This window comes from Anser brachyrhynchus, assembly GCF_964034855.1.
Source record: "Anser brachyrhynchus genome assembly, chromosome: 10".
In the NCBI taxonomy this organism is placed as follows: domain Eukaryota; kingdom Metazoa; phylum Chordata; class Aves; order Anseriformes; family Anatidae; genus Anser; species Anser brachyrhynchus.
Genome location: NC_137705.1, coordinates 14391810 through 14419504, shown reverse-complemented (window position 1 = coordinate 14419504; position 27695 = coordinate 14391810). Strand labels below are relative to the sequence as shown.

At 41.6% G+C, this 27695-nt stretch overlaps 2 protein-coding genes across 5 annotated transcripts in view; one reads left to right on the top strand and one right to left on the bottom strand.

Moving 5' to 3' along the window:
* RFT1 (RFT1 glycolipid translocator homolog) overlaps positions 1-23916 on the bottom strand; it is an 84554-nt gene extending 60638 nt beyond the window's left edge. The window contains exons 1-2 of the mRNA XM_080606072.1: positions 23726-23916; positions 22964-23104 (exon numbers count right to left, since the gene is read on the bottom strand). The gene's annotated coding sequence lies outside the window, so the exon portion shown is untranslated. The remainder of the gene's footprint in view (positions 1-22963; positions 23105-23725) is intronic.
* A 53-nt stretch (positions 23917-23969) lies between these two features.
* The window catches only part of PRKCD (protein kinase C delta), a 65828-nt gene continuing 62102 nt past the window's right edge, over positions 23970-27695 (top strand). For 2 of the 4 annotated variants that reach the window (XM_080606056.1, XM_080606051.1), the window contains exon 1: positions 23970-24114. The gene's annotated coding sequence lies outside the window, so the exon portion shown is untranslated. The remainder of the gene's footprint in view (positions 24115-27695) is intronic. The other 2 variants (XM_080606053.1, XM_080606052.1) reach the window with 1 other exon arrangement.

Sequence of the window (27695 nt, the reverse complement as noted above, 5' to 3'; positions counted from 1 at the left end):
TTGCTTGTTGTGGTCTAGAAAAATGTGGAAGTGTTCTGTGCAGCTGTAATATTAGAGAAAAAAATTACTTAAGCATCTCTCTTTACCAAACTAGTACTTCCACACAGTGTTACGACAGAACAGTTTCAGACCACGACTGTGGAATGAAAGTAGTTAATTCAGCTAACAATTGTCCAAAACCGTCCCAATTGGTCTGCTAGACATTATTTCTATGAAAAGCATCTTTGCTGAAATCCCCAAGAAAAGCAGGTCTGTGTTTAACCTCTGCTGTACAAAAAGAAAGTAGGATAAGCAATAGAATGATAGACAGGTACCTAATTAGCATCCTAAGTAAGTTTTCTGACAAGTCATCTCCAGTGGAAACAGAGGCTAAGAATATAAATGGGCAAAACTCCTTCCATTCTGGGTGTTAGTCTTGATTTTAATACTTAATTGCCAAACTGCTTAACTCCACCAGTTTACACTCTTGTTACTGACAGATGAGGTTGACATTACTTGTAAGAAAGGCTTGAGAATCCACCTTCAGGCATTTGTCTTCATAAAGAAACTAAAGGGAAGATGGTAGCACTAAATTTGTGACTGTGCACAGAGGTCTAGAGAAGATAGACTTAATTTTGAATCCTTTTCTAGCATACACCTACCTAGATGTATTTTATATAAGTGATTTAGTTGATTAGGTCTTCTCTGTACTTAATTTTAATGTACTCTCTTGAATTTTAGATGCTGGCTGAGCAAAAATAAAGGATTTCTGGACATGGCTCCACTCAGGACAGTGTCAAAAGGGCACAGACTTAAAGAATCTTTTCCCACAAGGTGTGTCCCTTCCCGGGTTGTCATCCGACAGACGCATGAGAAACACCCACTGACCACAGAAGAGAATAGCCTAAGGGACAAAGGTGACAGCTGTACAAACATATTTTCAATGCCAGGTTTATCTAGGACAGCGAAATATTTGCTTCTTAGCCTTCTGAAGCATCATACATTGTCTTCCCCCACAATTACCAAGAAAACTGAAAGGCAGAGCACTGCAACATCTGATTTCACAGAAAAGCCAAACATCTTGTAAATGAAGAAGTCAGCTTTTGCCTGCGGCAAAATTTACAAAACCTCTTGACACTGCTTAAAAGGCTGGGTTTGTTTTGTTTTTCTACCTCCTGGCTCTCCCTTACAAATACTTGGGCCACATTCAGTTTTAGCATCCAAATTACAAAGTATCCATGGCGTGCTTGACACAGCTCCAGGACAACAGTGTCAAGCAGGCTTCTCTGTGCTGCAGAATGGCACAGTCACCAGCATCTGCCAGGACAGTCTGCGACTTCTCTCCAAGAGTGACTCAGTGCAGAAAGAAAAGCAGAAGAAGGATGTAAATAGAAGAGTGAAGCTTTGTCTTTGTTTGGCGTACAAGGGAAAATAAGTTAACTCATGAAACAAAGGAAATCAGAAGGAAATAACTCAGTGAAGAAATGGGGACTCCCTTTAGTAACTGGTTCACCATTAGTAAAGGAAACAGTTGATGAGTTAGATTCTGATAAGGCCAAAAGGGACCCTGCCTTGCTTGGGTACTTATTCATCAGTCATAGGGGTTAACATTTGGCCTGCATCAAGATGAATTCAGAAACTGATAACTCAAAGGGCTAAGTAATAGAAGGAATTTTTAACCCATCTGAATAGAAACCAATCTTGTCCTCCTTTATTACTTCTATCTTGGACCTTCAGACTGTCTGTGAACTATGCTACAGGAATCAACAGAATTGGAGGAAAGAAATCTGCTGCCTTCCACTAAAACACATCCTTGAAACTCTCAAACATTGACAGTTTTACAAACTGAGGTTGAAGCAAGTGATAGAAACATGGTCCTGTGCTCTACGTTCTTATAGTTCTACCTTAGGTTTTTCTTGAAATTATTTTAAGCAGTGCAATTAATTTCATAAGATCTTAAGAAAACCAAGCAAACTTGAACAGAAAACAAGGTATGCAGCAGAGCTGGTCAGAAACCCCTCCATGAAGTACTAAAATGAAATTTCTGATCAGGGAAAACCTACCTGGGTGATGGCACTGGTGCCATTTTGCTGGCCTCCAGTCAGAGTCACCACAGCACACCTTGAGGTGCCAAAAGGTACTTAAATCAGCCACCACCAGTTAAGAAAAAGCAACATTTTATTGTGCAGTGGAAGAGAGGTGAGGGCATAAAGGGGAAGTCTCACAGTGACACAAGAAGTCTGGATCACAAAAACCTTGGGACACTGGCAGCTTTTGTCAGGTTCCAGGACACATGCTCAGTCCGCATGGCCAGACCATTCAAGACAAAACAAGGAGGCTCAGGGAAGAGAAATGCTGCAACTGCCGACCAGATGGTATGAACGTTAGGTGATGTGTTTCGTTCCTCAGCCCAGACAAGCTCTGAATACTCCTCAGCTAAATACATGCTCCATTTAATCTAATTTCTCAGGTGTCAAGGGGCTTTAAGACTTGCATGGCTTAACATTTGTGAAACCTTCTGAAGATGCAAACAAAACGTAAATACCAACGTACCTGAAACTAACAGGCTTTTTCCTGTAACTGTCACGTTGCTTACATTGCACCTGAGTCACAGTATGGAAATCTTACTGAGGCACAGATTCTTCTGGCAAGAGTATCCACATGAAAACAGGAACATAAAAAAAAAAACCAAGAATTACACCTGAGTCAGCATCATCAACCAGACTGAATCACTTTCAGACAAACAAGGAAGTTAAAAACTGTGTAACAGGTATTTTGATTGGAAGTTTCCTCTTTCATATAACTTGAAATATTTTAAACCTTTTTTGTTGCAGAAATTGATAAGAGGGATACTGTGGAATAGACTCAAGGAAAACTAAACGTTCTTCAAAGTTAGGTATCAAATTTACAGTAATAAGCTGACGTCCTCTAAAACCAAACACTTGGTTATTGATATATAGTGATAGAAACTTTTATACTTATTTGGTAGATAACAGTGCAGACATGAACTTAATGTGGCTAGAACAGTTTTCCCATCATCACATGTAATCACATTATTTGCTTGTTCAGACTACAGCACTCCAAAATTTCTCCAAAGAAAAACTTTCTTTCCTGGTATAGAAAACCAAGTTCAGAGAATACACATTTAACTGCATAAGATATGTTGACTTTTACCCTAAAAGGTGTCAAATGCACATTGAGTAAAACGTGAGTATCTGTATTTCATGGGTGACATGGAAGAGAGCACATTGCCTCTTTAGCAGGCAAAACAGCATTGTGTGAGTAGTGTAAGTGGAGAATAATCCACACTGGTGAAACCACAAGAACGGAAAGTCAGGAGAGTAGCACTGCAGTTACGGGTGATGTGCTTTGGCCAGGTATTTTGCATTACAGGTTATCCTGCTCTTTACTATTGAAGTGCCAGAGGATTGGAATTCTGATTGCTGTACTCACGGCTGAATTTACCAGTCTTTGCTTGAGCAAAAGGCTTCACACAATCCTCAGACACATCCTCTACAGGTTAGACCAGATAGACGGAACCCATGTTAAACTCAGGGGTTTTCTTCGCTCTTCTCACCCAGTAGGTCATCCACCAGCCTCAGCACCCAACCTCTCTTATGCCCAATGTGCTTATAAAGGAAGGTACTCTGCACCACTGAAGTCACAGGATGGAACTGTTACCAACTGCACTAAACTTCTCCATCAGCTTCAGCTTTTGATCTATAGCTTGGTCTCTAGCAACCCATTGTACAGGGCACTAATTCTACACATTAGGAAACCTTCATTTAGTCATGAGACTTTGCTACCAGATTTTACTGGTGCTAATTAAAAAAATATTTTTCATTTTTACAGAGTTAGTGTTATTAAAATCAAGTATTCCTAATCAAACATATTAAACTTATAAACTTATTTTATAAATATATACTTTTCAGTGGTTTGTGGGGACAGGACAAGGGGGCAATGGCCGCAAAATGGAACACAGGAAGTTCTGCACCAACATGCAAAAGAGCTTCTTCACAGTGAGGGTGACGGAGCACTGGGACAGGCTGCCCACGGAGGTTATGGAGTCTCCTCTGGAGATACTCAAGACCCATCTGGATGCCTACCTGGGCAACCTGCTCTAGGGAACCTGCTTTGGCAGGGGGGTTGGACCTGATGATCTCTGGAGGTCCCTTCCAACCCCTACAATTCTGTGATTCTGTGAAACCCTTTTGAAAAAATAAGTGTTTCAGCACACAGCAACAAAAGACAATATAAAGCTTTCATGGTGATTTGGACAGAAAAGATAAAGGAAATATAGTGAGAAAAAGTGAGTTTTTAGTGACTTGCTGCCATTGGTCAAGTAGCATTAAATAATTTTTGTCTAGGAAATACTCATGAGAGAGGAAGCTTTCTTTATTCTGAATCTTTGTTCTTAAAATGGCAGTATGAGAAATAATCGTCATTCCACTCAGTTCATTCCTGAAGAACTCTGGAGCTGGCATGTTCACTGCTAAAGAGTCTGAAGTAAACAGACAGATCACAGGTAAAGAAACAAAAGGCATTGCCTATATATTTTAAAAAGTCGTTCTGTGAAAGAGACCAAACAGCCTGCTCAGCGGTGTCTACATCTGTGACATTACTGTGAAGTATTGTGGGTTTGCATTTTTCTTCTCCTGAAGGAAACTATTTTTTCACCTGGAAGAAAACATTTCAAATCTCTAGCCAGCAAAATCAGTTAAGGAAGGATCCTAAAGACAGACTCAGATCATTCTGGGTTGGGCTGAACTTTCTCTGCCTTACTCTACAAATTTCTCTATCCCAAATCTCTTCTTACACCCTTATCAAACTCTTCAATAAACTTTACTCCTCACTTGCCTACCTCACCCATGGTCACTCACCTGTCCCTTCACTAAGGGGCATCCTTCCCTTTTTATTTACATGAGCATCTCCTAAAATATATTCACATCTCAAATTTAAGAAGCTACAGTACTAAACTGACTACCGTGTCATTATCTAAATCACTCAGCCATACTTTCTAATCTTTCCTTCCCCCTTACGGAAGTCATGTCATTCAAAATCATTAATTTTCTGAATTTAGACATGGTTGCTGAAGAGGACGCCTTCAGGTACAATCACAGTAAGCAATAGTAATTAATAATGAATTCAAATGGTTGCCTAAGAACGTCAGCTATCACTGAAGTTTCTAGCCACCACAGCTGCAAGACAAAAGAATAAAACTATGACCCAAACACACTAAATATTTAGAAAACAAATAAATTCCTGCTTTTCATGTTTTTACATTTTTTTTCTTGATTTCTAATAACTTCAACAGCAGTATTATCGGCCTTGATGCTGTGTCAGTTTCAAGCTGAAATTTGGCAGTCATTTGGCAGTAAGTGTGACAGCAAATAGTACAGGGAAGAATCACATGATGAAAAGCGTTCTTTCCACACTTATACACAGGTTCATCAGGTTAGAATGCAACATCCTGTTTTGTTTTTCTTCTGGTCTTTCAAACCTATTTCTTCTGCTTATCGTAAAGCACAAACCAAGAATAAAAGGGTCCACATGACAAGTGTACTTTGCAAAGAACATAATAGGATTAGGGAAACAGTAGCATTCCTTGTTAAAAAAAAATCACCTTGTTCCCTATTTGTGAAGCTTGGACTTTACTTAACTATTTAGGAAAGAGTCTTACAGACCAGCAGCCAGTCACAAGTGGAAGGCATGGAACACAAGAACAAGAAAATCAGGCCACAAGTGCAAGGACAGGTGAACTTCTTTCACCTCTGCTGTGCACTACCGAAAGAAAAAAGTAATGTTTAAACAATTACTGTGGACTCATTAAAGTAAAATATTCCATCCCACTCCCCAAAACCTTATTCAACAACCAAAATGAGTCACATAGAAAGAACATGGGAAATGGAAAGGAAGCACAATAATATAGACGGAAAAATACACATCTAAATGATATTCACTATCCCAATTCATCAAGAAATCTAACTCAAGTCTAATTACCTTCACGTCCCTTAGGATTTGTATTTATGTCCCACTTACTACATTCCTGCTGTCAGAGACAAGCTTGGTTTATTTTCCTCTGCAAGTATATTTGGAACAACAATACGAAACAGTTTTCCTTACAGGGAAAACAGAAATGCGAGCCTTTTCCATCCTGTGAGACTAAGATGAGCAGCTTCTAATTCATGAGGAAAATCATCCTCATTTTGCATCTGATGTTTGCAATGAGTAAGAGTTACAAGCTAAGTGACGAAACTTGACACCCTAGGTAATCAGATCTTGACAGAGAAAACAAGTTTCAGGATCTATGGAAGTGAACTCTGCACTATCTTTTCATTTGATTTCAAACTTCCTTGTGGATAAAAGTCCTAAATATATTTTAATGCATGCCTGCACACCACTGCCTTAGATAGTTTTCTTCAGGAAGTCTCATTTTAGATGTTTCACTCACAACGCAAATAAACAATACAAAAAGGTCACTAACGGACGGCCTTAAAGACTTGGCTTGCTTTCACCAGGACCTGCATTCTTTCATGTCCCCTGGGGCCTATTTACATGAATGATTTTGTATTTGAAGTTCCTTACCTGTACTTTGCATATGTCTGAGATAACATAACACAGTAACTTAGCAGAAGTTACAGAAGTTACTATAGACTTAAATGCTTTGAAATGAAGTTTTCAGCAGACGCAGCTCAGGGTTCTCTATTTTATTTGTTCTTTATGTTTTTTCCTCAGTGAAGAACGTTTTTGCTCCCTGCTTGAGGAAGAGTGACCCTCAAAGGTAAGCCCAGTCAAGGACTGCAGATGTTTCACCTGAGTGCTCTAGGAGGTTGTGCAGAACTGTAGTGAGGCATCAACATAACAGTAAGAGTCTTTCCTCAAAGGTGTGCTTTTCAGACCCCTCTCCTTTATCTTGTAACTCCTAGATTCAAAGCCTGGAAACCCCAATATTTCAGGACCCTACTTAAACACTGGCTGAATTTCAAAGCTTCTTTTGGAACAATCAATGGTCCAGAGCAGAGTTTTAAGTTACCGGGGTTATACATGACAGATAATATATGAGTAAGAAGGAAAGAACAAAACCACAAGAGTACAGAGAGCTGAGCTCCCATTCCATTCTTTCAGTCCATACAACACTTAACACATTTCACTAAAAAGAAATATGGTAGTCATAACTAAATAACATATAACAATCCTTACAATAAAAAAAAAAATCAAAGCGTCAAATTACTTCATGCTCCACAAACAAAGGCCCTTGATATGTAGGGAGCTATTCTGAAACACAAGTTGACAAGAAACTAGGCACCATGTTCTGCAAGCACGTGCTCTGTGGATGAACCCTTCAGAATAACAGCAGCTTGTAACTTAAGCAAACCCAGCTGTTGCAGAGCTGGGTGTGGTTTCTTTATCTTCATTCTACTTGCACTGCAGCTGAACTTAATCTTTTAATATATAACAGTAAGGAGACAGCAATGAACTTAAAACAATAGGTAAATGGTATTATTTTCATCTTAGAGAAAGCAAGTGATCACGTGACAGCCCTCCCAGTCTGCAGATACTTTACCCTCTGAAACACACTCCAGCTTCACGGGCTCACAGAAGACAACCTCTCCCAAATCAGGCACAATTTTGGTGCAACCAGCCCTCCCTCATTTGCAGTGTCAAATATAACATGAATCAGAATCCCCAAACCCAGCATGTTTCTCTAAAGTGTATTCTGAAGTAACAAAAGTTTCTAGAAAACAGGGTGGAAACATAATATGAAAACATAAGAAACCAGCACAAGAACACTAATTAAACAGCTACCTGGGTCAAGTTAATTAGCAGAGTCTTAGTAAACCCAAACTCACGACTTGTCAACCTTTCTAGTCCCTCAGATCAGATTGGTTAGAAATACACAGATCTAGATATATCACTCTTAAGCTGAGACAATATTCCATCCAATGATCTGCTACAAGTATTCTTTTGTACATCCACACCTAGCCCCAGCCCTCCACATGAGCTGGCCACAACCAATCCCAGGGTACGTGTGCCAGCTATTCCTCCCAGCAGCACGGCTGCACCACCACTCTCACACTGATGCTACACGCTCCTACCACCCCACAACCATGTACGTGCTCAATACTACATGCTCAGATAGAAACAGCCCCCACCTACACTTAACTGGACCGCTTCCTCATTACTGTGGTAACAGCATATTCAGATGGAGAGTCAAGAAAAGGTGAGCCCAGGCTTTTCAATCTATTCCACATGACAGATGAGAGACTTGTTTCCACCAGCCTATGCCTGAAACATGACATTAAATTACCTATTAAACCAGCTACACGTTAATGAGTGTTGGAAAACAAGACAGGTTGGTGCTCAGTCCAGAGCTGCACTGAACCTCAGGTAAGTAGCTTATGTGCTTTCCTGTCTCATGGCAAAACTTCCAGCAACTTGCAGAGTGAAATTTGAAACTTGGGAAATTATGTACAGCTTAATATACCACATATAAAAGTAATACCCATCATGAGTGCACATCCGTATTTACCTGCAAGTGAAAAAGATTTTCAATAGGAATCGTCATAATAAGACTGGGGTGCCACTATGCTCTGGCACAAGAAGTTCTTGACAGCAATGATTTGAAGCATCTCTGCAAAGTAGGTATCAGTCTATGTGAGTTTCTGTTCAGAGAAAGTATATTGCAGACATTAACGCAAATCGAAATAGCTGTTGCATCTACATCACACGTTCCAGTGCCACTGATTTATTGAGCTTCTCAGAAAATGTACCTGCTACTGGAAGTCTGAGCCAAGAGCTGTAGCCATATAATATTTTTAGGCTCTGAACAACAGCTTTGTACGTATGTCACAAAGAGAAAAGCAAAGTGATCTGCAATGACTCTTTGTCAATCATGGTACAATTTAAAGCATGAAATCATAATTCCATGCTGTCAAGTGAATAGTTTTAGCCAAGAGTTTCTTTAGTTCCTTAGGGTTTGCTTTGATGTTTCTGCAATATCTTCAATGAAGTATTTTTGTAGCTTTCTTTTAATGAAACAAAAAGAAAACGGTACATCTCCCGGCAACAAATCACTACCTGGAAAGACTCAATTTACTGAGGTTTTCTCAATTCCTGTAACTAAAACACACGATGCATTTCACCAAAACCAGAACGTTATTGGTATTAAAACATGGATTAAGTTCAAAAGATAATTATTCCTAATGCCTAAGAAAGTGTCCCTCAATCTGCAATGACAGTTAATAGCTAAGAGAATAATTAGTCAAATTGTCCTGAATGGGACAATATTCCAGTTGACCTTCTCATAGTCATTAGTATGTCACTTTTGTTAAGGAGGAAGGAAAAAAAAAAAAAAAAAATCAGATTTCACCCCCTCCCAGTAGTATTAAAAATGGATGATTTCTGGGCCAGTTATATGAGCTCCTTTAGAAATCCTTAAACAAACCTTGCATATAGAGGAAAAAAAAGATTTGTCTGGGTTTTTTTGTTTTGGAAAAAAAGAAAAAAATCAAGCTGTCAAGAAGTTCTTACTTTATCCCCTAATTTAAACACTTTATTCCTTTGTTTTACTTAAGTGAATTAAGTCATACTAGCAGGTACTTCTATTGCTTTGCCTTTCAGTTTTGTTATTGCTTAGGATAATGAAACAAACTAGTTCTTCTATGCCACTTTATGTCATTGCAGCCAATGCGTTACCTCCCCTCACAAGAAGAAAACCTTATATATTTCAGAAATACAAGTTTCAGTGTGCATAAACTTATATCTGTTGACAAACTACATGCTGAAATATTAAGTTTGTTGTTAATGGCTCAGACAATTAAAAAACTGTGTGCCACCGACCAGAAAAACACTGTCATTAAAACCTATTTCACGTAGTTTGATGTAGGGTCCTGAAGAGGCAAGTAACAAGCCCCTCAAAATGCAAAGTCTTTAGAAACATGAAATCACATTTTACATTTTTTGCTATTTAGTTTGCATCAGGTAAACAAAGGTAAAAAGCATACCAGATATTCTCAGTATCCATGTTGAATACTGTGCTGAAATTCCAGTAATAACAGAAAGTTAGTTCGAAGTTGCCCAAACCAGCCACTATTCTCAGCCTTCTCAACATCCCAATCACTCAAAGCATACCGAATTTCTGGCTAGCTATCATTTTAAAACAGGCAAAAAATAGCATTGTGAAAATATCCTTCAAACATATCACCATTAATCACACTTGTAGTACTGGACAACAATCTCCAAAAGTAGCATTTACACTGTCATGTGCAGGCCCCCTGCTTTAAATGAAAAAATACACAAGCTCAGTATTCTGGACAAATAAAAATATCTAAATGAACAGCTAATAGGCAAGAAGTGAACAAAAGAATTCATATTTATATAAATCTCAACCTACATCAGAACTACTAAGAGCTACTAGTCAATCTTTTTACACAGGCAGAAAGTAATAGGACAAGAGGGAACAGCTTTAAACTAAAAAAGAGTGGAGAGATTTGGATTAGATGTTTGGAGGAAATTCCTTACTGTGAGGATGCTGAGGCCCTGGCCCAGGCTGCCCAGAGGAGCTGCGGGTGCCCCATCCCTGGCAGTGCCCAAGGCCAGGCTGGATGGGGCTGGGGGCAGCCTGGGCTGGTGGGAGGGGGCCCTGCCCATGGCAGAGGCTGGGACTGGGTGGGCTCTGAGGTCCCTTCCATCCCAAACCCTGCTCTAATTCTATGACCGTTACAGACAGTGGCTTAGTCATATACTTAGCCTTATGTTTTTCAACAGCCTGCTAATTTTTAAGTCTTGGTATTTGCCGCATACTGTTAATCTTTTGAATTATTGTGCATTCAAGTAGGTGGATTACATAGTTCCAGGGAAATTCCATTATAACTTATCATAAATGAATGCTACCACCTACTATATCATCATGTTTCTGTTGTGCCTACACATTAGTTCACTCCAAGTATTTAACTAGTTTTTTACTAAAGCATTTCAACTCAAATTGTACTTTTTCTAAGATGTACTTCTGTACATCTAAATACATCTGAAGTGTATTTTTTCTGTAGATGATAAGCATCTATGAGGAATTCACTTCAGAAGAATGAGTCATTCTTGCATTTTCAGTTTGCGATGACTGCACTCGTGCTTCTATTTTATTAGGATCTTTTGCAAGTTCCTAATTACTTGTATACCTGCCCTGATTAAATAAAGATTAAGAATTAAAATCACAACTTTATGATAAAACATAACCTAAGCATCCTGGTGTTAAATCATCTGAAGAACAACTTGCATAAACAATACATTCATATTCAAAGAATACACCCTGGAGTGCACATAATTTCTTCTCTGAATATCTTGACTTTTCATCTTTCTTGCCTCCATACCAAAAGAAAAACAGAGACTATTTTTTTTTTTTTTTGCATTTACAGATTAAAAATAAATTCACCCAGACTTTGTTAGACAGCACACGGCATGGATTACTCCAACTAGTTCAAAACAGCACTTAGGTTTTGGCACAAGCACAGATCTCAACTAATGGTGGCTCACAGATTAACAAAGCAATTAAGAAGACAGCTAGCTATTTTCAGCACACTTAATTTCACCTGAGAGGTTTCAGGCTGAGATACAAAGTAATGCAATCTGAAAAGGAGCCACACAAGTTTCCTGTCACCATCCTGGCAACAGCCAGCAGCTCTGGAGTCACTACACCCAGCAGTAATTGAAGAGTTAAGTGTTTCATCTCCGACAGGAACATCTATTTAAGCCGTCTACAAGGTTCCATCTTGTCACCATTTGATCACCAGAAACAGGACTAAAACTATAGTTACCTTGCATGTTAAGAAATACCTGTAGGAGGAGGAATTAAGAGGAACAAATTAAAAAGAATAGAAAAGAGAGGAACAAAGAAACATACAAATAACAGAAGGAATATCCAAGAGAAGGATATGCCACAGACGACAAAACCAGCAGGAGAAGTCCCCGAGAAGAAAACAATGAGTTAAAGAATAGACAGATCTAAGCTGGAACATTTAGACCTGTGAGCAAGTCGATCCTGGATTCCAGCTCAGACTTGCATCCAGCTGATAGCACGTGGGAGCAGGCCACAGTGCTCAAGTACCCACTTCCAGGCTCCATATTGCCTGGAAACAAAATAGGTTTGAGTTCAGATTACAGTGATGTTAAAGCTTTCTGCTATGCTATTATACTTCCATAATTTACTGAAATGGCACAAACATATCAAACAAGGTGGCTGTAAGCATTTTTTAAAGTAGTACTTTTAAAAACAAGACTTAAATGTACCTGAATGGGAGCGGCACTTTGAACACCTTTCTTCCTCCCATCTCCAGAATATCATATAACCAGAATCAGAACTCAGTTCATGAGAAAAGCAAGCCTGATCTTGAAAAAACTTACTATTTGGAGTAAGCCCAGTTTTAGAAGGTGGATGAGTGAAATGTAGCAGCCAGCCCTCCAATCAACTTGAAGACCAGGGGCACACTTACAGACAGGCTTAACTTCAAAAAAAGCAGTTGCAGTACGTGACATGCATGTCTCCCCTTTATAATATACTTACATCATACTTAAATATTTCATGCTTACTTGCACATGGCCAAAAAAGACATGGACCAAATGCAAATTGAACCACTTAAACTCCACATGTAACTGCAATCTAATTTACTCAATCATTTTACATTAGGCTATTTCATGCATTCCAGAATCATCACAACAGCTCCAGCTGCCAAAAGGCAGAAATTTTGCTGCTGTCATCTTATTCTGTTCTCCATTTACTCTGCATCTCTCAAGCACACAAATCCTTCATTGAGTCTATGTAATTAAATAGAGACAGAAAATTGACCATGTTTAGAACAGTTCAGTTGGAAGGGACCTACATGGATCATCAAGACCATGTGTGTGAGCACTTCAGGGCTAACCCAAAGTGAAAGCACATTACTGAGGGCATTATCCAAATGCCTCTTGAGCACTGACAGCCATGGGGCATCCAGCACCTCTCCAGGAAGCCTGTCCCAGTGTTCGACCACCCTCACCTTAAAGAAATTTTTCCTAATGACCAGCCTGAGCCTCCCCTGCTGCAGCTTTGTGCCGTTCCCATGCGTCCTGACATCCGTTACTGGGGGGAAGAGACCAGCGCCCGCCTCTGCGTTTCCCCTCCTCAGGGAGCTGCAGAGAGCCATGAGGTCGCCCCCGGCCTCCTTTTCCCCAAACCAGACAACCGGAGTGTCCTCAGCCTCTCCTCACAGGACATGCCCTCCAGCCCTTCTACCACTTTTATTGCCTCTTCTGGATGTTTTCATGCACCTTTACATCCCTGGAGCCCAGAATTGCATGCAATATGCAAGATGAGGCTGCACCAGCACAAAATATAGTGCGACAATCACATCTTTTGACCGTCTGGCCATGCTGTGTTTAACACACTCCAAAATGCAGGGGTTTTGCTGGGACAGCTTGCTGACATTTTAATGAGTTAAATCAAAGAATGGAGTACTCTACCAAGCATCAAACCTGGAACAAGATACCTAGTGAGAACAAGAAGACAGGAACAAAAAGATGAATGGTATGACTCCTCATTACAGCAGCAGTGAGCTGTAAAGTTTGTGTTAAGAAGCACTCAGGTAGTAGACAAATCTTTAGCAATTTTTCCTTCTACTTCACAAAAGTATCCCATGAGTGAAGTCACACTTAAGGGAGATGTCAAGTATCCACGACAGCAGTCAGCACCCACACAAGATAAAAATCATCTCACCTCCACTCGTGGAAGTTGTATACAAAGTACTTCCACACATAGAAACAGCTTGGCTCAGACTTTCTGGCTACTCCCCAGAAAAGTCAAATGAAACTGATTTTATACATATTTGCTACCAAACAGCTGGGGGGGATGCCTATTTCCCCTCCCACACCCCCAAGGGAGCAATAAATAGCTACTCTATTTGCTTTAATTCCCTCTAGTTAATGCAGAGAAAACACATTCTTCTATAGGGCAATTCAGAATAGGAACCTACGCCAGGTGCTCTGAACCGTTGGTAGAGGAAAATTGCTTTCTAAGTAAGTCCATGGACTAGCTACTTAAAAAAAAATGAAACTGATATCAAATATATCCCTACAGCCCACTTTCCAACATGAAAGTCATTTAAACACCAAAAATTCAGTCAGTCCTATCTATTCCTAAAATGCCAGAAAACAGAACTCCACATACGTGTGTGGCATTTTATCAAAAGAAAAAACAACAACACAAAGGACTTGAACGATTCTTTTTCAGAGCTCCTATGGAATGTCAGTGCTACTGTCATAATTCCTCAAGGCATCTAGAACAGCCTTAACAACTTTGTAGTTCTTACAAGTATAAGTGAAAAGCGGTCTAGGAGTGCTTTCTATCTCTAGTATACAGCAACTGCTTTTTAGCTACACCTTTGCATGCTCTAAGTCTCACAGATTAAACTTTTGTTTTTGTACGGTTACATGACGACTAAGATGAACATTTCCCTCCTAGTATTCTAGAAAACAAAATGAAAGCTTGTAATTTAGGTAACTAAAAAAAATGCAAGACAAGTTCACATCACAAAAAAAGACATTAAAATACCTGCGTTCATGCTAAACCTTCTACTTCTCTAGTAACTTTGTAAAGACAACGTAGGTTTTAGCAAGAAGAATCCTGCTGTGACAATTCAAGAAAGCATTTTCCATTTCCTTCTACTTACACTGAAGTTATATTCCCCCCCTCAGTAAAAAGGCAAATTCAATGGTTTTGATGGCCCGTCATGTTCATGACTCCCAAATGCCAACATTTACCTGATTATTCTCAGAATGTCATCTGACGCAGGAACTTCACCTCATCTACCTACAAACAATTTTTTAGAACATTTGCTTCTAGTCCTGCTATAAACTAGCTGTAGCATGGTAAGTTAACAAGAGAAGTATTTAAATAATCCTGCTTTATGAACAACCTGATAAACCTCAACATAGGACTATTATAGGCTATCCAAAACATGTCCATTTATGAAATGTGATCCCACACAATCCAAAAAGGAAATTACTAAACAGCACCATCTTTTTGTAATTTGGTGGTCTTTCCTCTCCCCCCCCCCCCCAATAGATATATGGAGACTAAAGCAGTACATCTGGATTTTGGTCTGCACTTCCCCAAAGGTCAGATGTAAATATATGGGCTTGTTCCAGAAACACCGCTTTGTTCTTTTTCACAGTGATACTTTTCTACTGTAGAACGCATTAATCTACATTTAAACAATATAAGGCATTCAGACAACCTGAATTTATTCTACTGCTAAGGAAGAAGGCAAAATCATTAACACAGGGAATAAACACTGGTTCTCAAACCCGTGTATAGGGTCAGAACATAGGGTCAGAACACCAGAACAATTTTTTTCCCCCCTCCTGAAAAGAGTGAGCAGGAAGACACACATTTAAATAGACCAGGAATGACTTCCTCCCTCCCACTCTGGACTTACCTGAAAACAAAGTTTGGACAAACACAAGAGAATCATTACCACCTCCTTCTCCAAACGATTTGTATCACTGGCATGTTCCATATAACTGGCTAATAAAAGCTCCCAGACAGTTCTAAATCTGCAGGTAAAATACAGCCTTTTCTACATCCAAAAGTAAAGAAACGTTAAAATAAGTCTTGCCTTCAAAATTCTTGAATCTTCTTGCCTTGAATCTTCTGCAGCCAACAGGAGAGTAAAAATAGTTGGAAGTATAGCAGATCTGTACTTCTAAAAGTTCTGTACTTATCTACAAACAAATCAAGTAACAAACTTTGCTGTAGTGACAGCATGATAAAAACACTAGTTAATATTTGAATACTGAGTGGTTCTTCCATTTACCTTCGTGTCATGAAAAAATACAGATCTTTATCATGAGAATGACTGACGGTGAACCATATTTCGTATCAGACTGGAAAAAAATCTGGGGTGGCTTAGGACACAAAGCCTACTGAAAAAAATCTAAACACATTCAGGGATGTTGTAGATCATAATTAAGAAAAAAATTTTTAAAAAAGTTTACAAAAGCAAAAGAGATCCCAGAGCAACTGACCATGGAACATTTAAGTACGTGTACTTTCAGTGGTGTTACCTTTAAACTTGTATAAGGGTCAGGTCAACAACAGCCAGAAGTATGTGTGTGATCCTATAAACACTTTCTAAATGCAGAAAAGCAAGGCCACACCTTAGAATTTAGTAGACACACTTGCATCAAAAAGCAGCAACTCTACAGCCTCTTTTTAACAGAAGAATTGTAACCTCACAAATTAATTTTGACAAGAGACATAACACTATCAAATTATACCAATGGCACAGTTGCACATAGATCAGACATGCAACAGAATTTATTCAGGAAATGTCTGGAGCACTGGCCCTAGTGTTTGTGACAATATAACCTATCTCTAGACACATCTGCAAAGTAGCTCTGCTGCAGATAGGCTTTTCATCTTTAATTCTGCTGCTATCAGCCTCAATTTATTTTTATGCACAGTAAAGTCCTCAGGGAATGAATCAATTTTTTAGCCACTTTCTAAAGATTAAATATGTTGTCTTTGCCATTTAAAACCTGATGAAATGATAATGTCAAACACTACCCTTCACCCCGCTACCAGTAGCGGTAAGCAAGCACAAGTAACAGGAGTTTGGTTCACTCGTTATTTGGCATACTCAGTGCAGAGCTACTGCTGCCACCAACACTCCTCACCAGGCAGCGTGGGTAAGAGAAGCCTGTTGACATCTCTCCCTGAATTCGCATGACTCAATGTCTATGCCATTACATTACAAAGCTGTCCACTCTGCTGAGTCTTTCCTGCACGGTTCAACAAAACTGTGACGTGTCTACGGCAGGTGACTCCAGTCTTCCATTTCACCCTCCTCCTGTGCAAATGCACAACCTAGAGTTTCATTACTGATACTTGCTTTCATTTTAAATGTTTACTAGCATTTATCTGCATACTATCTTGTTTCACCGATACTATGCTCAGCTTTTGATAGCAGCACTTGTACCAATAAAAATAAACCCAATTAAACAATTATCACAACACAATAGTTGTCTAAACAGCCTATGCCAGAGTACAAGCAAGTAGAAGGATAAAGAAGGACAGCCTGGAAGAACATGAAAACAAATTTATGATGCATCATGTTGTTCATTAACAAGGAAAAATACCCAAGCAGAAAAGAATTAGCATTTGAAAATTAAGTGTTAGAAGCACTAGGTGCCAAAAACCAGTGGTAAAATTACGATATAAAATTACACAACCAGCTGATGAAATTAGAATTCAGGTACTCCCATATTCTCACGCCAGGTTGCAGCAGGTCACATTTTTCCTTTTGCAAACAAAAGCCTTGCTCCAGTCACACTGTGGGACTGATCCATGTTATTGTTTGCACAGTCTGATATCATAGCTAACGCATTCTAAGTGGACAAAAAGAGTGAAAAAACACTAACTCCCCGCCGTCTTGCATTTGCGGATAAATAATCATTATACCAATAAAAGAAATTTTAATTTATAACTTTTGTCTGACAATCTGAAAATAGCAAGCCCTGGGGGTGGGGTTGTTCAGGTGCTGCAGCTCTTATTCCTGTGCCTTGCCAGCCCTGCTCATTCACTGAAGAAGGAACAGCACAGAGCAGCTCTCTCCCTCCCTGCTGCCCACTGCCAGCAACTGTTGAGATAGGGCGGAAGCGTGATGCAAGCAAAGAGCAGACAGGCTCACATGCTCTCCCCTTACAACCTTACCTTGCTGCCACTGTGAGTGACAGATCAACAGTCTGACCAGCAGAACTTTCCTCCTTTTCTAATCCTTCCAAATTCACCACGAACACGATGCAACTCTGATCCATAGAAATAACTAAGTAAAACAGGGTTAACATAAAAACAAAACTTACAAGTATTATCCTAACATCTCACCATTTAATCAGTTACTACTATTGGCCAGAATTTCCTGAATGTTGGAGCCCTTGATACCTGACACCCCTGAAACATCATCCTTACAGCAAAAAACATTCAGCAGAATTGTATTCCTTGGTTGGTTGCATGTTAGTTCCTCTCAAGTGAGTAGCAAAGACATAAGGTAGTTAGTACCAGCTGAAACCATGTGATAGTCTAAATTCATTGACTTGATGGTCTCCAGTTGGTTCTCATTGACTGATGAGTTAATTTCAGCTGCAGAGCAAAAAGAATCATAGAACATCCCAAGTTGGAAAGGACCCACAAGGATCATCAAGTCCAACTCCTGGCACCACACAGGTCTACACAAAAATTCAGACCATATGACTAAGAGCACAGTCCAAACGTTTCTAAAATTCAGACAGGCTTGGTGCAGCAACTGCGTCCCTGGGGAGCCTGTTCCAGTGCACAACCACCCACTCAGTGAAGAACCTCTTCCTGATGTCCAGCCTAAACTTCCCCTGCCTCAGCTTGACACCATTCCCACAGGTCCTATCACTGGTGACTAAAGAGAATAGATCGGCGCATGCCCCTCCACTCCCCTCGCGAGGAAGCTGTAGGCCGCGATGAGGTCTCCCCTCAGCCTCCTCTTCTCCAGGCTGAACAGGCCCAGTGCCCTCAGCCACTCCTCATACGTCTTCCCCTCTAGGCCCTTCACCATCTTCGTAGCCCTCCTCCGGACACTCTCCAACAGTTTCACGTCCTTTTTGTACTGTGGTGCCCAGAACTGCACACAGTGCTCGAGGCGAGGCTGCACAGCGCAGAGCAGAGCGGGACAATCACTTCCCTCGCCCAACTGGCGATGCCGTGCTTGGTGCACCCCAGGATACGGTTGGCCCTCCTGGCTGCCAGGGCACACTGCTGGCTCACATTCAGCTTGCTGTCAACCACAACCCCCAGAGCCCTCTCTGCGGGGCTGCTCTCCAGCGTCTCGTTGCCCAGTCTGTACGTATAGCCAGGGTTGCCCTGTTCCAGGTGCAGGACCCAGCACTTGTTCTGGTTAAACTTCATGCGGTTATTTATTTTTTTTTTCCAAGTTTGGCCATCTTCTCGACGCTCTGGCAGAGCCGTGACTGACCCCACCATGGCCGACCCTAGGACCTCACTAAACCATCCGATTGGTAGTAGCGACAGGCGGGGTGTACAAAGGGCAGGGACTTAATCAATGCAAGCTTATGACCCACACTTAATGGGAATTCCTCGTTCATGGGGAATAATTGCAATCCCCGATCCCCATCATGAATGGGGTTCAACGGGATGTGGGAGAAGAAAAAACCTGACCAGTACTCCTCCCCTGTCCTGATAGGATTATTTCCATCTACGGTGTCTCTTCTGCACAAACAGGATTTTAATTTCCTGAAGCTGACACAAACATCAAAAATCAAATGGAACTGTTCAAGAGAGCTTATAAACAAAACAAGAGGTCAGAATGTTTGCATTATTTATTACACACAACAGTTCTTGCTTTAATACTCACTGAAATATAAAATCAAGTAGGAATGGACTGTGGTCAGCAAGAAAATTGCATCAGTACATACACTTCCTTATTCTACCATTCTATTCACTTCGCAAAGTAATGCTATCATAAGGGGAAGCAGAACCACTTACATTGCTCAAAATCAACACTGCCAGCGAGTGTGTTGAAACTCAATGTAAGGGAGTGTCTGCAATATATACTAAAGTCATTTTAAACACATTCTTCTGAAAAAAACGATTAGATTAAGTTACTACTACAGCCTCACATGTTCAAAACACAGTTATCAGCTCCCTACCATCAGGAAAAGGCAGCGGGGTTGGATATTGATACAATCTTAAGAGATTCTGAGGTTTCTTTTATTTGTAGCCCAAATTTTTCAATTTTTAGGGTAATCCAGATCACATCTGCAAATCTTCTACACAAGCATATGGAATAGATTTTATTTATAAAAGAGGAAAGAAGTGCCCAAGACTTTCATGTAATTACTTTCTCAAACGTGGGCCTTTAAAAACAAACATTGTAAGAATCAGTAATGCTCTCTAGGCACGAATCTCAGCAAAACCATCAGAAAACTATTTTCTTGCCTCAGTTATAAGTGAACCATATTTTAAAAGTGCCTTCAAATAAGTAAAACTGCAGAGTGGTTGGGACATAAAGCTTATCTCAGTTTTAATCTCAAATTCTTAAGATTCACATCTGATAACCAAACCACTCTGCAATAAGTTGCTTATACAAATATTTAGAAATTTACATGCTTGTATCTGGCACCAGAATGCCCCAGGTTCTGGGGCACAAGTCAACTAACATATATCTCATCCTTCAGGAAAAACAAAAAATCATGTTATATAAGCTCTACTAAGCACAGAAGATTATGCAACTGCAAGTTCTAAAACATAGTAAATTTACATACAGAGATTCTAGCTCCTCCTGCTTGTAGCACCCAACCACAGTGCCTCACCTGACCAACTACAGCTCTGCACAGGCACAGCAACTTGCACAGGAGCAAACCCTTAAGCAGGAAAGACCAACTCAGCTGCAGATCACAAGAAGCAGCACACTGACTAATAAAGAAATTCTTCTTTTGTCCGCATAAGAACTGAAATAATCTGCAAAGTTAAGTTGTAAAAGTTAATTTATATCATTACGGAAAGAATCTCGAAAGTTTCAAGACTTTAGAGAAAAGGAAGGGTAATTCCTGTTTCAATTGGACATCAGTCCAAACATATATGGCAGCCAGACCTCCACATGATGAAATTCAGTAGCTGTTTTTGTCACTGCTAATCCACAGAGTTTGTGTTCTTGAATGAGAGAAGTAGGAAAAACTAGAGGAAAAGCATTATACATAAATCAGGTCTTTGACCTTAACCTTGAAGGAAAAAAAAAAAACAAGAAAAAAAGCTGAATAAATGACTATGCATAATGATCAAAACATTTCAAGAAGAATCTACTCAGCAGACCACAGACCCGTGCAGTGGGTAATGAGTGGAAACCCCCATCACTTTTAGATCATCACCAGACTCCTTTTTTCTCACCCCCATCACTACCAGAAAAGGGGAAATGAAAGCAGGCATTTGGTGGTTAAACTTGGAAAAGAGAAACCAATGAACCTCTGTCACAATGTGAAGCTCTGTGAAAAAGACGCTTACAGTAACTGCCATGATTCTTTTCTGTTCGTCACATCGTAGAATCTGAAGCGATATTTCTGCATAAATAATCATCTTTGCATAAATCACTTATCTACCAATAGAATTAAAATCTGATTTGTTTGTTTGAGGTAATAGACACTGTAGATACTAGTGGTTCAGCTCACAAAATGTTATTACATGCTTTTAAAAAATGTTTTTTTACTCAAATAGCTCTGAAATCTTCAGGGGACTAGTTCTTACTCTCCGCTATGAATTTTATTTACTTTTTGCTGCAGAAAGCTTAATTTCCCACTTTCCTTTTTAATATATGTTCATGAAATTGCTCAGAGTCATATCACCACCTAACTTCACCATGTTACATGCCAAAAATTAAGTGGCCTCAGGCAAAGCAGGTTTTCCAAATGGGAGAATTCAAAAGAAGTCAGCTGCAGGAGGCCCTGCTAGTTAATTTGATAGCACATCTCCTCCACACATTTTTCTGTACAGAAACAGTGCCTTACCATGGGGTTCTGAGTTATTGTGCTATCTATTCAGCTACACGAGAGATGAAATGCAAAGAGAAAAAAGACTCAGGATGATTTAATACAGTATCTCAAGGCACATTTCAGGACAATGGAACAGAGTAACACCCACATCCCTATCCCTCTTTACATCCCCTTTCCTTTTTTTTTTTTTTTAAAATGATTTACCTGTTTCGTGCCCTGAAATTTCAATGAAATCTAGCATGCCTTACCATTTACCTAGAAGCTGACATAGAACACCAGTAAATACTGTTCAACAGTACTGGGTTTTGTCCCCTTTTCAATTATCCTGAGTATGAAATATGTTAATAAAGCCTTCTGAGTTGCATCAGGATCTACTCTGATGAAAGAATTTCCAGCTGTAAGAGTGCTACCATGTATTTTGCACTGCTGAGTTTTAAAAGCAAAATTACACAAAACAATCAGTCAGCAAGAGTTTCTCAGTACCAGGAAATACCTCAAAGTTCTAAAGTCACATTCCTCTACTAGTTGAGAAGATCCTCCATTTTATTTTCTAAAGGCCAAATTTTACATCTTTACTCAGTCCTAATTAACTTTTAACCCACTGACTGACTAATCAAAGACATAAGATACAAATCTCTTTAAGCCTTGCACTTTTCTGACAGGCTGAAACAGGAATGACTATCTGTTTCAGAAACACTTCAGCCAAAGTGATACTCTAAATAATTGAAATGCAACAGTAGTTAACAAATGGCTTGCTGCATCATTATACGATAAAGTCACAAACTAAAATGAACTCTCTGACCACTTACACCCCCCAATGAACAGGACGTTAAACAGAACACATTTTTTATTTTGCCAAACTTCACTGGAAGTATTGAAATGAGGAAAAACACTTGGCAAAAGTTAGTGTCTGCTTTTCCCCTCTCATTCAAAGTAGTTTTAGTTTTACAAACGTAACATTCATGAGTTGCTCATGCATATAAAGTTCCTCAGATTTCAGCAGCAACACAAGTAGTTTTAAATGAGGGTCCTCATGGAGTTTATTACAGCGTTATGGTTAATTCAACAATATTTCGTGCCAAAACATGAAAATATTATTTATTATTTGTAAGCTAAAAACAAAACAAAAAACACAACACTAAAATAGACCTAAGAACACATACAAAGTACTACATAGTTTAATTTGCAGCAGAAATAAAAAGCAACCAAAGACTCCTCTGCTGCCTTGACCCAACCTGTGATTTTCACTGTACCCACCAGAACTCTCAGCCGGTGGTATTTTTGTGTTAAAACTAGACTTAATTTAAGCTCCCCATATATTACCCCCCCCCAAAAGAAAAAAAAAAATCAGAAGTCTGAGTTACATACACATCATAGCCTTTCAGATTTGAAATGACACAGAACAGCCGATGAACTTCCAGAGTACCTCTTGAGCATGAAGTGCAAGCTTCTGGAAAGAAGCTGGACACTGAACCCGCGGGAGGTGGGTTTTGGAGATGGCTCCACACACAGCCTCCTGACGGCCGGCTCTAGCACCCTCAGCTGCCAAACACAGCCTCACACCTGCCTGGACAAACAATAGCGGCTCAGAAAACGTTGGGAGTTTCATCACGGTTTTCAGCTAGATCAGAACGAGCTCATTTAAGATGAAAATGCAAGAGTAATGACACCCAAATTAGTAATACGTTTACCCATATGAGCTAGAAAACGATGACAAAGGTCTGCTTTGGTTCCTTGAGGAGGAAGGCAGCATTTTCTCTCCTATTTATGTTTGTCATGCTCCTGTGCTGTAACCCAACCCCAAACCACCTCACTTTAACACTCATGAGCTCCATCCCTCAGAGCATGAGTCCAAGGACGGCTGGGCCAGGACACCCGTGGCCTGCGAGGGCCTGCGGCCTACGGCACCCCACGGTAAAGGTGCTGAGGCAATGCCAGAGCTCACAGACCTAGGGCCTACCCAGCTTTAGCCCTGTCATTAAAACGACATTCACAGCTTATGAAACCACCAAAAATTATTTTAAATAAGAGCCTGGAAGAGGAAGTGGTGTGGCGAGGCAGTGGGGAAGCTTGAACGCCGCTCCCCACAGGGTAGAGGCACACACCAAGCACTCTGCAGCCAAGCTCCAGCTCCTCAGCCCCAGGCGTAGCTCCACGTCTCGGCCCAAAATAAATAAAATAAAATCACCTCCTCGCCTCAGCCGTGTCCCAGTGCCCGCGGCACCGGCACGACACCAGGGCCTTTGGCCAAGGGGCGCTGTGCTGGAGGAGACCGCGAGGGCTGGGGCATCCCCGGTGCGACGGGACGGAGGGGGCCGGGACCGGGGCCGGGGCTAGGGACGGGGACAGAGCCAGGCACCGCCACCGCCACTCCTCTTTCCTCAGCACCTCCGGGGCGCGGCGGGGGGCGGCGGCGGCGGCCGCAGGTGAGCGTGCGGCCCCGTGGGCGGAGCGCGGGGCGGGGAGCGCCGGGCCCGGGCCGTGGCGGCGGGGAGCCGGCGGTCGCTGCCCGCCCGTCTTCATCTCTCGCTCGCTCGCTCCCGGGACGGCTTCCGATACTCGGCTCCGGGCAGGCGGGTGAGTGCCGGTACCTGCCCCCGCGGGGGGGGGGCTCCCGCTGCTCGGCGGTTCCTGCCCCGCCCGGCCCGGGGTGAATGAGGAAGCGACGCGGGCTCCGGCTTCCGTGGGGCGCACGGTGGGGAGAAAGACGCCCGGCCCGGCCCGGCCCGGCCCGGCTCGGCTGGGCTCGGTGCTGCCGTGCTGGGGCGGGCGTGAGGAGCGGCCGGCGGGGCGGGCGCGACAGAGCCGTCTCCGGCCGCGGGCGGGTGCTGGTGCTGCCGCGGGGCTGCCTCCGGAGCGGCGCCTCCATGTTGGGCTCGGGGCCGGGGGCCCAGCCCCGCGCCGCGCCCCTCGGCCGCCCTCACCCCCGCGGTGCTCCGGGACGGGGAGCCCGGGACGGGGCCGCCCCCGCTGCCCCTTCGCCGGGCACCGGCCGGAGCGGGGCAGGGCGGACCCGGGGACCAGGTCCCGAGCTGCCCGCGGCTGTGTCCCCGGCACAGGCACGGAGTTTGCTCTTGGCACGAGCGTCGGCTTTGATAGCAGCAACTTTTGGGTTGTTTGTTTTTTTTTTTTTTTTTTTTTTCCCCTTCCCCCCCCCCCCCCCAGCCCGGCCCCGTGGATGCTCAGTTTCTGTGCAGCAGCGAAGCTGAAGCAGACAAGAGGCACTGTCTCTGAAGCGGGCAGTTTCCAGCTGACCGGTGACAGACAATGAGGGAGCAGGAACGGCGCTCCTTGGGCGTGCATGCCGGGCGTGCATCTCTCAAAAACCCACTTTCAGTTCATCACTAGGGAATTCCCCGTTTGCGTTAGGGGATGAGCTGCAAAACCAATGGGGTTATGACACCGGGTGGTTTCCTCTGACACCTGTTTGCTCGGGGGCTGCTGTACCCCTTCACCTCCGCGTTGCTTGTCCAGGTAGCGCAGGGTGGCGAGGCCGGGGGTGCTGCGCCCAGCAGCCGTCCCTTGGCAGCTGGAGGCCTCGGGGGATGGAGCCGGACCCGCAGAGAAGGCAGGTGTGGGGGAGTCAGTGCCAGCGCTCTTCTTGGTTTTAAAGATTACTTCAGAGCCTGAGTTACCATGCTTACACATCTCGCCGAATAGCCCGTGTCAAAATTCTGCATGCTTGCGTGTGCCCAGCTTTTGTCAACTCTTCTTTGCGCCCTGACCTCGTATGGTCATTAGTCTCGTAACTATATAATAAGCCAGGAAATAACCTGTCCCAGTTTTCCATCCGTCAGATAACGCCGTGCAGCATTGTATTGATCAAATAGGAAGCTGTAACAAATATAACCATGATGGGTTTCTGAACAAAAGACTGCAAAGTGCTTCTTAACTCATTAAGCAATAATTCATAAGCATCATTAAAAAAAAAAAAAGTATACGCAGCATTTCCTATTTATTTTAGTTCCTGAAAATGGTGGTTTTAAAAAATTCAAAATTACAGTGGATATTTAATCTTTGGACTGACAGATTTTCAGTTACCCCAGGATGCTGCTGTGGGAATTCTGGGGAAAAAAGCAAACGTAAGAGACTGCAACACGTCAATTTACATTGTGGGTTTGTTGGTTTTTTTTCCTTTTATCCTGGGTTTCGAGATAAAAATCTGTTTTTAAAATACAGCTATGTGCTTTAGTTTAAGAAATGTTTAAATATTGTCATTTTCAGTTTTGATCTTTATAGTTTTAAGATTTTTTTCTGATCTTTTCAGTTATCTCTTTGTAAAATTGGCTATAGCAAACCTCTAAAGGCGTATGATTATCAGAGTAGCATGCATAATATTTGAAATTAACAATTTAAAAAGTAAAACACACAAGTAGGTATTTCACTAGGCGTTATTTGTATGCTTTTATATAATTCTAAACATAAAAGAATTACAAGTTATCAATACTTTGAAATTTTCATCTTACATCTAGGAATATGGATTTAAGTATGCAGGAATTGCTGCCACTCAGTGGCTGATACAGAAGTATAGGAAACTCTTCTCACTTATGTAGCTGTGATGTATGTGCAGTTACTGAGTACAACATAAGGTAATTCTGTTCCATGAATCCCTGTGAGATATTTGATCAGGAACATGCTCGTATTGTTCTGAACTGTTCTCAAACTCTTTTCCGTTTTGTATTTCATAAGTTGTGACCCTTCTGTGTAGATAAGTCTAATGAGAGAGGGGTTACAATTTTCTTATTGAATGAAATAGTGAAATAGCATTATATAATAAATCAAAAAAATGACCACACAGCTAGTTGAAAAGGTACTGTGTAAAGAAGGAGTTCTTTTAAATCTATTTCTGATTTGTAGCTTTTTGTAGATTTGTAGGTTTTGTAGCTACTTTTGTTAAAGAGAAACTTTTAGAAGAGTCCTTCAAAGAAAACTTGGCCTGATGCTTTATAGATTAAGGAAACATCAATAGAACCTGGAAAGATGACATCTTTTATTGAAATAACAGCTTTCCTCGGGAAAGCGTACAAGCTTTCAGGCCTCCGAGTCTATTTTGTCTAAAAGCTGCAGTCATTAAAGTTAATCTCAAATTGAGTACTTTAGGACTTAATCATCAAAGTTAACCATCCATCCTGGTTTCCATCTGAAGGCCTTCCATGCCATCCTCTCTGTGCTTGTTCCTCTGCCCCCTGGCTGTGTTGCCCGTCTGTAGCTGGCTCTCAGCTCTGGCTGCTGCTCCTGGAAAGAGGAGCCCCTACAGCACCCCTCGATCTGCAGCTGCACTGTGACCGGAGCTGGGACTGCAGCGCTGAACTTCAGTCCACCGAATATCAGTAGCATCTGCAGTGAAGCTGCAGTGGCACGAGCCGCAGTGTGGACTGTGCCGTGTAAATGCTTTCCAGGTGTTAGCCAGCACTGAGGTATGTGCCTGTATAGGGTTCATTGACATAGGTATTTAAGTTCCCTAAAGCTAACTCAGATGTGTCTGTGCATGCTGCAATCAAAATGCACAAAGTATCTATAGTCTGCCATCCCCTTCATTAAATATATGAAGTACATATTTAACCTACCATAAAAAGAATGGAGGAAGAAAGGAATAGGGCAGAGTTTGAAATGTTTATTGCAGATGAGTCAGAGCTGAATGTGAAGGATGACAAGTGATTTACCAGTGGAGTCTGGGGGTTGGCTGACTTCATTAGGAACCAAATCCCTCCGTTAATCATCCACTGCTGAGAAAAGTAATGGGATTTTTATTCTGGAGTTGTCCTTGTGTTAAATGCAGCATCTCCATTCTGGTTGTCAGGTTCTGGCCAAGAGGCATCTAATAAACACCAAATTCATTTGTGTTCCAGCAGTTGTTTTGAATGTTTTCCATACTCTGTGAGAAAACTTCTCAGCTTTCTCTGAATCTTCCTTTACCTGAACGATCTGAGTACAGAATTTTACCTTGTGGAGGCAGAGGGATGAGCAGGAACAGGGAAAGGGGGAAAACTATCTGTCCTGTGCCCATTCACAGGTCTCTGGGCAGCACAGGAAAATTAATCCCTCCACATCCGCTTGGCTGTGCTTTGCAAAGATACAATTAACAGAGATGAGCCTGGGAGAGCTCTTTACAGCCTTGGTAAAGTAATGCTGAAATGGCTTGTGTTATGTTCTCATTT